This window comes from Panthera uncia, chromosome X (genome assembly GCF_023721935.1).
Source record: "Panthera uncia isolate 11264 chromosome X, Puncia_PCG_1.0, whole genome shotgun sequence".
Classification (NCBI taxonomy): Eukaryota; Metazoa; Chordata; class Mammalia; order Carnivora; family Felidae; genus Panthera; species Panthera uncia.
Genome location: NC_064817.1, coordinates 42,673,796 through 42,683,411, shown reverse-complemented (window position 1 = coordinate 42,683,411; position 9,616 = coordinate 42,673,796).

The following is a 9,616-nucleotide window of genomic DNA, read 5'->3' as shown; positions in this document are numbered from 1 at the left end:
CACACTTTCATTTATAAGATCAATAAGGTCTAAAGATCTAATGTATAGCATGATGACTAGAGTTGATAACACTGTATTGTATAATTGAAATTTCTAAGAAAGTAGAACTTAAATGTTCTCTCCAAAAAGGGAGTAAAAGTGTGAGCTGATGGATTTATGTGAGGTATTCATTAACTCGATGGGGGATAGGGGGAGAATCCTTTTACAGTGTATACATAAATCATCATGCTGTACATTTTGAATATCTTAACAATGTTTAATATCATTTATACCTAAGTAAAGCTGAAAAAAAAGAAAAAGAGTAAAGGGAGGAGGGTGATGAGGTGTGGGTATGGAGGTGTGGAAGTGAATGAAAGCATATGGTTTCAAAGAATATAGAAACATTTAGTATGACCAGATGAAGGATGGATTATGAAAGCATGGGGGACTGTTGAGAAATAAAGAAGCAGGATCCATTCAAACAATTGGATTAGGAAGTATAATGAGGAAGTAATGGAAAAAGTTGCAATACTTTAGCTGACAACCCATTATTTATAGTCTTAGCTGCTGCAGCAGCCAATTGTTAATAAAGTTCCCTCTTCTATCTGTACTTTAATTACAAGGCATCATGAAATTAAAATAATTATTTCTCTCTTTAAAATATTTAAAAATATTTATTATTTTTTCTGAGACTTACTGGTATATTTGCAGAGATCTTAGGGGTAGATCTGGGAATAACTGGCTAAAAAACATGAGGAGATAGGATGAAAAGGATTTACAGCTATATCAGTTTTAAAAAGAAAAGAAACCAGGGAAAATTAGTCAACCTTAATTTTTTTTAACTGTATAGCCATTTATTATTTTTTTCAATATATGAAATTTATTGTCAAATTGGTTTCCATACAACACCCAGTGCTCATCCCAAAATGTGCCCTCCTCAATACCCATCACCCACCCTCCCGTCCTTCCCACCCCCCATCAACCCTCAGTTCTCAGTTTTTAAGAGTCTCTTATGCTTTGGCTCTCTCCCACTCTAACCTCTTTTTTTTTTTTTTCCTTCCCCTCCCCCATGGGTTTCTGTTAAGTTTCTCAGGATCCACATAAGAGTGAACACATATGGTATCTGTCTTTCTCAGTATGGCTTATTTCACTTAGCATAATACTCTCCAGTTCCATCCACGTTGCTACAAAGGGCCATATTTCATTCTTTCTCATTGCCACGTAGTATTCCATTGTGTATATAAACCACAATTTCTTTATCCATTCATCAGTTGATAGACATTTAGGCTCTTTCCACAATTTGACTATTGTTGAGAGTGCTGCTATAAACATTGGGGTACAAGTGCCCCTATGCATCAGTACTCCTGTATCCCTTGGGTAAATTCCTAGCAGTGCTACTGCTGGGTCATAGGGTAGGTCTATTTTTAATCTTTTGAGGAACCTCCACACTGTTTTCCAGAGTGGCTGCACCAATTTGCATTCCCACCAACAGTGCAAAGGGTTCCCGTTTCTCCACATCCTCTCCAGCATCTATAGTCTCCTGATTTGTTCATTTTAGCCACTCTGACTGACGTGAGGTGATAATCTGAGTATGGTTTTGATTTGTATTTCCCTGATGAGGAGCGACGTTGAGCATCTTTTCATGTGCCTATTGGCCATCCGGATGTCTTCTTTAGAGAAGTGTCTATTCATGTTTTCTGCCCATTTCTTCACTGGATTATTTGTTTCTTGGGTGTGGAGTTTGATGAGCTCTTTATAGATTTTGGATACTAGCCCTTTGTCCGATATGTCATTTGCAAATATGTTTTCTCATTCAGTTGGTTGCCTTTTAGTTTTGTTGGTTGTTTCCTTTGCTGTGCAGAAGCTTTTTATCTTCATGAGGTCCCAGTAGTTCATTTTTGCTTTTAATTCCCTTGCCTTTGGGGATGTGTCGAGTAAGAGATTGCTACGGCTGAGGTCAGAGAGGTCTTTTCCTGCTTTCTCCTCTAGGGTTTTGATGGTTTCCTGTCTCATATTCAGGTCCTTTATCCATTTTGAGTTTATTTTTGTGAATGGTGTGAGAAAGTGGTCTAGTTTCAACCTTCTGCATGTTGCTGTCCAGTTCTCCCAGCACCATTTGTTAAAGAGACTGTCTTTTTTCCATTGGATGTCCTTTCCTGCTTTGTCAAAGATGAGTTGGCCATACGTTTGTGGGTCTAGTTCTGGGGTTTCTATTCTATTCCATTGGTCTATGTGTCTGTTTTTGTGCCAAAGTCAACCTCAATTAAATGAGAGACTGTATTCTTGTAACTCTTAAATAAAATAGCTATGGATTTGACTGGAACAAGCCATTGAAGATTTATCGGTCTCAGTTTCTCACTTATAAAATGGGATAATAATATTTTCTTTAAAACTTTTTTGTGAGGAATAAAAGAGAGAATATACATTAAGTGCTTAGTATATTGGAAATCATTACATGCATTCGCTGTATTATCTATTTTAGCCAAAGAGAAAAATTTGTTCCTTTTTTTTTTAAATATCACAAGATTAGTTGTATGTTAATACGGATTTCTGTACATTCCTTGAATGTGTGAGGTGGTGTGTGTATGTGTGCTCAAGTTTCTATGCAATGTGTCTACAGATGCTTCTGCTTTTTGAAGTCACTAAAGCCACAGTTTTGTACTTTAAAAAAGTGAGGTTTATTGACTGACTCATTTTCTACCTTCAAGCTTTCTTTTCTCTCACAAGTCTTCTGTTCTTCTTTCTGTTAATACTAGGTTTTTAGACACTATTCTGGCTTAGAGTCTAGAAAGGAATCTTGGATCTATCTTCCTTCTAGCATATATAACCTCTTGGTGTCACTCCTCTATCCTTGAGGACCCGGTTGGGTAATTTCTCTGGGGAAGGTGTGTAGAGGGGAGCTTGGAATTTGGCAGGTTCTCTTCAGAGTTGTGAATTTTAACTTGCAAATGCCTCTTTTTTTTAGAAGCAGCTACCAGGCTGATCTTTCTTAGAACCTTAGAGACATAAAGTTGAATGTCTTCACCCTCAAGGAGAGTAAGCCAAGATGACTTCCTTGTTCTCTTCCTTATCCTCCACCTGCACTGCCTGACCAAACTCAGAAAAATTCTGAGATCAAGGTAAGGAAGTGCTAAGTTCTTTTCTAGCTTCAGAAACAGTTCTTTCTGATTTCTCTAGTGGCTCTATCAGGAGCATCCCCTAAGGAGGCCTTAGGACTGGGAGTACTAATCCCTAAATGGGCCTGGCACTGGTAGGTGAACACTTGAAGAATCCATAGAGTTGGAGGGTATATTCTTTGAGGACATTCTGGGGCTGGTGTAGGTGTAGATATATTAACTTTTCAAATTTTACATCATTATATAATTTAATCCCCAAACTATTTATTTTTAGAGTTACCTTGGTTTAATTAAAAATATTAAGTACAGGCCATATGTAGATGAGAACAAAAACCATGAAGATGGCATGGGTTATTAAAATGGCTGAAATGCTTCTTAATGTCATATTATGTGTTGAGCACTGAGCTGGTCCCTATGTAGATAGGAATAAAAAAACGAGTCCAGTTTCTGGTCCTCAAACACCTCAGAGCTGCCTAAGAGAATTTATATAGCACCTAATACACTAAGGAACCTGATACACAAGCAAGACATCTACAGAGGAAAAAAAAAATCTCTACTATACATTAGAAGGGATATTTTTCCTATCAGTATTAACACCAAAATTAATTTTAATTAAACAAATAGGTCTACCATATTTCATGCAGCGTGCCATCTACTAAATATGAAAAGGCCACTGGAATGGGGTCCTTCCTCTCAAAGTTCTCACAGTCTGGGTCTCACAATCTCGCACTAACAGAATAGCATAACAAAGGACTATAGCTACTGAATTTGAAGTCTATATGGAGTGATGAAAAGGGAGGGAAAAGAGAAAGGGGAGACAGTGAAATAAATTGAATGAGTGGGCAAAGGAGAAGGAAAATGAGGGAATATGTCTCATTATGAATGTGAAAGTTCTAAATATACTTTGTAATTTTATCAGCCACTGGGGTCACATCTTTGATTCTTAATCATAGGGGAATGGCTCTATCATGGTGTCCTTGTGCCCTTTCATGTATCCATATAGGCAAAGGCCTAAACCACAGCTAATCTGAGTTCTAGAAGAACATCTTGTGATCTTCTCAGAACACAAGAGAATGGGAAGCCATGGGAGCTGCTACAAGGACCCTTACTCACATTCCTATCTCCCCTAGGAGGATGTCAGGGGACAATTTCTCCTCTCCTCCCTGATTGAGGAGATAGGAAGCTTTCTGTCCTGTGTTCCTCAGAGCTGGGGAATATAAAGTCACTTAGCTGCTGTCTAGATTTGGCTCCCCCTACAACTTGTGTTGTAGTCTCCTGGCCCTTTTATTTCTGTTATCCTTTTTGATGCGTGGAACAAAGACCACAGGTTACTGGCACCTTTGGCTAAACTTTCTTTCACTATCTACATAAGTAATAAACTGTCTAAATCTAAAAGTGTCTCATTACATCTTTTCAGGTCAGAGTAATCAGGCCTTGACTTTGGCCTTGCCTTGTTTTTATTAGTGAGCTTGACAAATTCTGTCATTGTAGGGGTGGTAAATTTAAATTGTCCTTTTAGAAAACATGGGGCCACACAGGCCAGGTTAGAGGTAAGATAGATTTCCTGGGGGCACCTGGGTGGCTCAGTCAGTTAAGCGTCTGACTTCCATTCAGGCCATAATCCTGTGGTCCGTGAGTTCCAGCCCCACCTTAGGCTCTGTGCTGACAGCTTGGAGCCTGGAGCCTGCTTCAGATTCTGTGTCTCCATCTCTCTCTGCTCCTCCCCTGCTCACACTCTGTCTCTCTCTCTCCCCAAAATAAATAAACATTAAAAAATAAAAATTAAAGATTTCCTGGCATCTGGTAGCTCATGTTCTCACCTATGTAGTGCACAAAAGGGAAAGTAAGGTTCCTCTACTAAGGGATTATACGGAACATGTTAGGAAGGATAAGACATCTTGTGTTCAGGTAGTTCAGCCCTTGGCCTAAGAAGTGGGCAAGGGAGAGGAGTCAGGGTCTTCCCACAGGGGCTGTGTGAGCCCAGTTAGGAGATAGGACACTCAGGGATTCAGTAATGTTACCTGTTGATAAATGTTTGGAGGTCAAGTGGCTAGAAGTAAGACCAAAACCAGCTGCTCAATTGGTGTTTTGTTTTTATTAAAAGTGCATTTGTTGAGACCTTAAAACCAAAAGTAAATGCAAGGATATGTTTATTGTGCCACCCTTTTCCCTTACTCCTTGAGCTTTTGGCTATAGTGTAAATCCAGAAGTGCCTATTTTAAAGCTCTTTGTTCTGTGTTTCTGTTAAAAAAACAAAAAGAAAAAAGAAAAGAAAAGAAAGCACCTAATTATGGGAAAACTTGGCATGGAGAGATGTAAAAAAAGTTTGTGAGTAAGGTTCAGGATGGTTCATAGTGTGTACCATTGTAAAAATGTGTACTTGGATTGAAATGTGATACGTGTTTGAAATTTGAATGCTTATAAAGTATTAGAAAATTCCTCTGATATCCAGAGTTTTCACTATATATGAACGTTTTGTTGGTTGGCAAATTAAAGATCTCATTCTCAGTGGCCTTGACTGCCTGCTAGCAGGAGTCACTGATAAGCCCCAACAAAATTCAAGGTCTGCTTGCCGGGAAAAGTTTCTTGAAACAATAGCAGCTTCACAACATTGAATCCCTCTGAAAGTCAAGGAAAAACTGCTGTCAGTTGCAAACTAAAAATTGGTATGTTCCTGATAGAAAATTTGTAACTCTTACAGTCAGAGAAGTTGATACCACAGGGAACTTTGGTCCCCCTGCCCTGCTCCTGGCAGATTGACTCCATTTAGACTTTTAACTCCCTCCTCTTAGAGGCCTATAAGGGTTAAATGCCCTTTTAGAACAAAGGATAGGTGAGACTCCTCTGGTTGATTAGCCAGATATGGAACAGGAGCTTGGTGGGCAATAGCAGACCTAGTTACTGAACTGCTCAGGGAAAGGTAGACAACTGGTGCTTGACCATCATGATGATGAGAACCCTAATGATTTGCATTAGTAGTTACAGTTAGAGATAAGAGGAGGGGGCCTCATAAAGCTAAAAAGTATTCCATGGTTGTTACCCTCCTGTGCTACTGGGAAAGTAAAACTACTTCCCTCTGATCATTAGCTATAGGCAAAGGTAAAGTATTCCCTGGTAATCAAGAGTTGTCAGATACTCACAGATGTGCTAAGGTCCACTCTTACAATGACTAGGAAATATGGGAAATTAGAGGTAGGTTGGAGCAAAAGCCTGATTAAAGTACAGAGGCTTGGCCCCTTTGACTAGCAGGTGAGGGAATTTTACTAGTCATACTAGTTTTGATGGGTGAGAGGGGATAGAAATCACTAGGTTACCCAAAGACTGACCCCATGCTTGAAGTCACATGCACCTTGGCTGATGACATGAGCATGGAAAAACATGTAAAGACCAATCAGGGCTTGATGCAGTGTGTCTTCACATGATAAAATGGTGGCCTACCTGAGATGAGTTTCTGTCATCTGATAAACACACAGGGATGAGAACAGGGAAAGCTATAACTTCCCTTATGGTCACTGTAACCTGAGCCTAGATTTGTAACGGAGAACATGAGTGTTCAGATGAGACATTCATCCAGGGTCAGATTGACTGATTTGTTCAGTTGGAAGTACCAGGCTATCAGGAACAATAAAATCTTCCCTTGTGCCCTGGAGATTGCCTCCAGATTCTGTCCAACAAACTATCAGAATGGAATCCTGGACACAAGACTAAAAAATGTCTTTTAGGATAATGAAGACAAAAAAAAAACAAACACAATAATTGAAGTTCTAGACCATAGGACCATGTGGACCAGGCTATTATGCCAGAGGAACTCCAGGGAAGAAAGTGATAATTTGCCCATTGTATTAGTCTATTCATGCTGCTATAATAAAGCACTATAGACTAAGTGGCTTAAACAGCAGACATTTATTTCTCACAGTTCTAGGGCCTGGGAAGTCCAAGGTCAAGGTGCAAGCATATTTGGTGTTTGGTGTGAGAGCCTCTTTCTTGGTTTATAGACTGCCATATTCTTGCTGTGGCCTCACATGACAGAAGGGTCAAGGGAGCTCTCTAGGGTCTCTCTTATAAACACACTAGTCACATTCATGAAGGCTCCATTCTCATAAGCTAATCACATCCTGAAGCCTGTACTTCCAAATGCCATCATATTGGAGATTAGGTTTTAAACATATGAGTGTTGGGAGCACATAAACATTCAGTTCATTGCACGCATGAAACTCTCTCACTATCAGAACATAAGAGAACTACAGAACTTAAATATCCTGGCTGTAGTAGGGAATGATCCCTTGCCAGCTTCAGCATTTACTGTGGACAAACAGGAGGAGGACCAAGAGGATCTTGCTGAAGTTTATGCTGTTCAAGTTACTGTTGATCCAACACCACCTCTTTATCCAGACCTTACCACTTTCAAGACAAACAAGATTAGAACAAAGGTCAGGGTCCTTCCTTCCCTAAGAGGGTCTGAAGGACTTGTGCACTGGTCAGCGTGTTGGGAACATGGTGGAAATAAAGGTTGCCAAACCTTGTCAACCCTTTTGGACACTGGAACACAAAGACTATGGTGCTGGGCAGCATGCATAAGCATGGCCAGTAAGGTATGCTAAATGATGCCTGCCCCCAAAATGTTCACCTCCTAATCCCCAGCACCTGTGAATATGTTTCAGGGCAAAGGGAACTAAGCAAGTGTGATTAAATTAATAATCTTGAGATGGGGAGTTTATGCTGGATTATCCAGGTGGGCCCAATGTGATCATAAGAATCATTATAGTCCTTATAAGAGGAAGGCAGAAGGTCAGAGGAGAGAAGACTCTATGCTGCTGGTATTGAAGATGGAAGAAGGGGCCACAAGTCAACGAGTTCAGATAGCCTCCAGAATATGGAAAAGGCAAGGTAATGGATTCTCCTCTGAAGTTTCCAAAAGGAAACTTAAAGTTAGCCCTGCTAACACTTTAATTTTAGAATTCTGACCTCCAGAACTGTAAAATAATAAAATTGTGTTGTTTTGAGCCACTGAGTTTGTGAAAATTTGTTACAGCACAATAGGAAAATTACACAGCCTCAAATTAATTAGATTTGGAAATAAATCTCAGATTGGACAATGGACTTATAAAACCTTATATGTGGGCCTTTTGGAGCCAATACCCACTAAAGTGGTTGTAATATACTTTTCTTGATTTTAAGGGTATCCCCCTTTTGAGAAATACCACAATTAGAATAGTGGTAGTGATGTGAATGGAAAACCAGGAGTGTTCCTGGCTTCCTGATTCTAGTCATGTAGTTACTGTAAAGCAATAAAGATACCAGGGTGGTAATCAAGAACTAGTTGAAGCAGAGATTCTTAAAGAAACTATATGATAATTTATTTCTCTGTGTCTGGTGAAAAAAGCCAATGGTATTTGACATTTCACTTTGAACTTTTATAAACAATGCAGAGAACAATTCCTAAACCTGATAAATAAAACCTGATTACCTTAAAAACTCCATCAAACAAAAGGGGGACACAATATCTGACAGACTTGTTCAGTATTTGAAGTTCATCATACTTCATATGAGGAAAAAGTAGCCATATTTTAATGTGGTCCTGATCAGCAACAGGCCCTAGAAACTATCTAGCAAGCTGTGGAGACTTGCACTTAGGCCACTCAGCAGTAAAGGAGCCCTTTCAGCTACAAGTGTCAGTAATTGACAATTATGCAGACTGGAGTTTGTGACAAAAAGATCTGACTACTAGACAATGGTGCTCCCTGGGGTTTTGGACAGCACCCCCCCCCCCCCGGCAACCACCACCCGGCAGTGGGTGATCACATTTGAGAGACTATTAGTGGCTTGTTATTGGGTGTTGGTGGACTCTGAGAGACTAACAAAGCAACAGAAATGTTGTTACACCCTGATATTCCCACCATGGAATGGGTCAGAAATGAGAACACCAACAAAATAAATATTATACAAAAGCATCCATTATTAACTGGAAGTAGTATATTCAGAGAAAAAGTAAGATAGGTATTATGGCATCTCATCTCACAGTACATAAAAAAGTGTCTTGTCACCCTCCAGGTGAGGCTGTCTCATATATGGGGCCTGTTCCAGCACCTTGGGCCTCTTGGGGGCTTTAGTACCCTTGAGGTTCCTGAGGATGCCTGGGCCTGGTTCACAGATAGATCAGCTGAATTCAAAGCCAATTGAGGTGTACTAGGTCCCTGCTTCTGTGCAGCTCCAAAGAAAACTGTACTACAGTGATACATGAAAAAGGGAACTCTGTTCAAAAGTGTATTTCCATGGTGTTTGCCCTGGAAAACACCCCCTGAGAATACACCTTATTGTGTGTTCACTGACTTATGGGCAAAAGCTATAAAAAGCTGGCAGTGTTGTACCTGTGAGGAGGATGGCTACTAGATGATTAAGTCTCAGCCTCTGTAGAGATAACATTGTAAGGCAGCAAAGTGCACAAGACCCACAACCCCTGTTGGTGACCTGCACACACACACACACATATCAACTTGACTGTTTGTCCTATGTGGAAGACA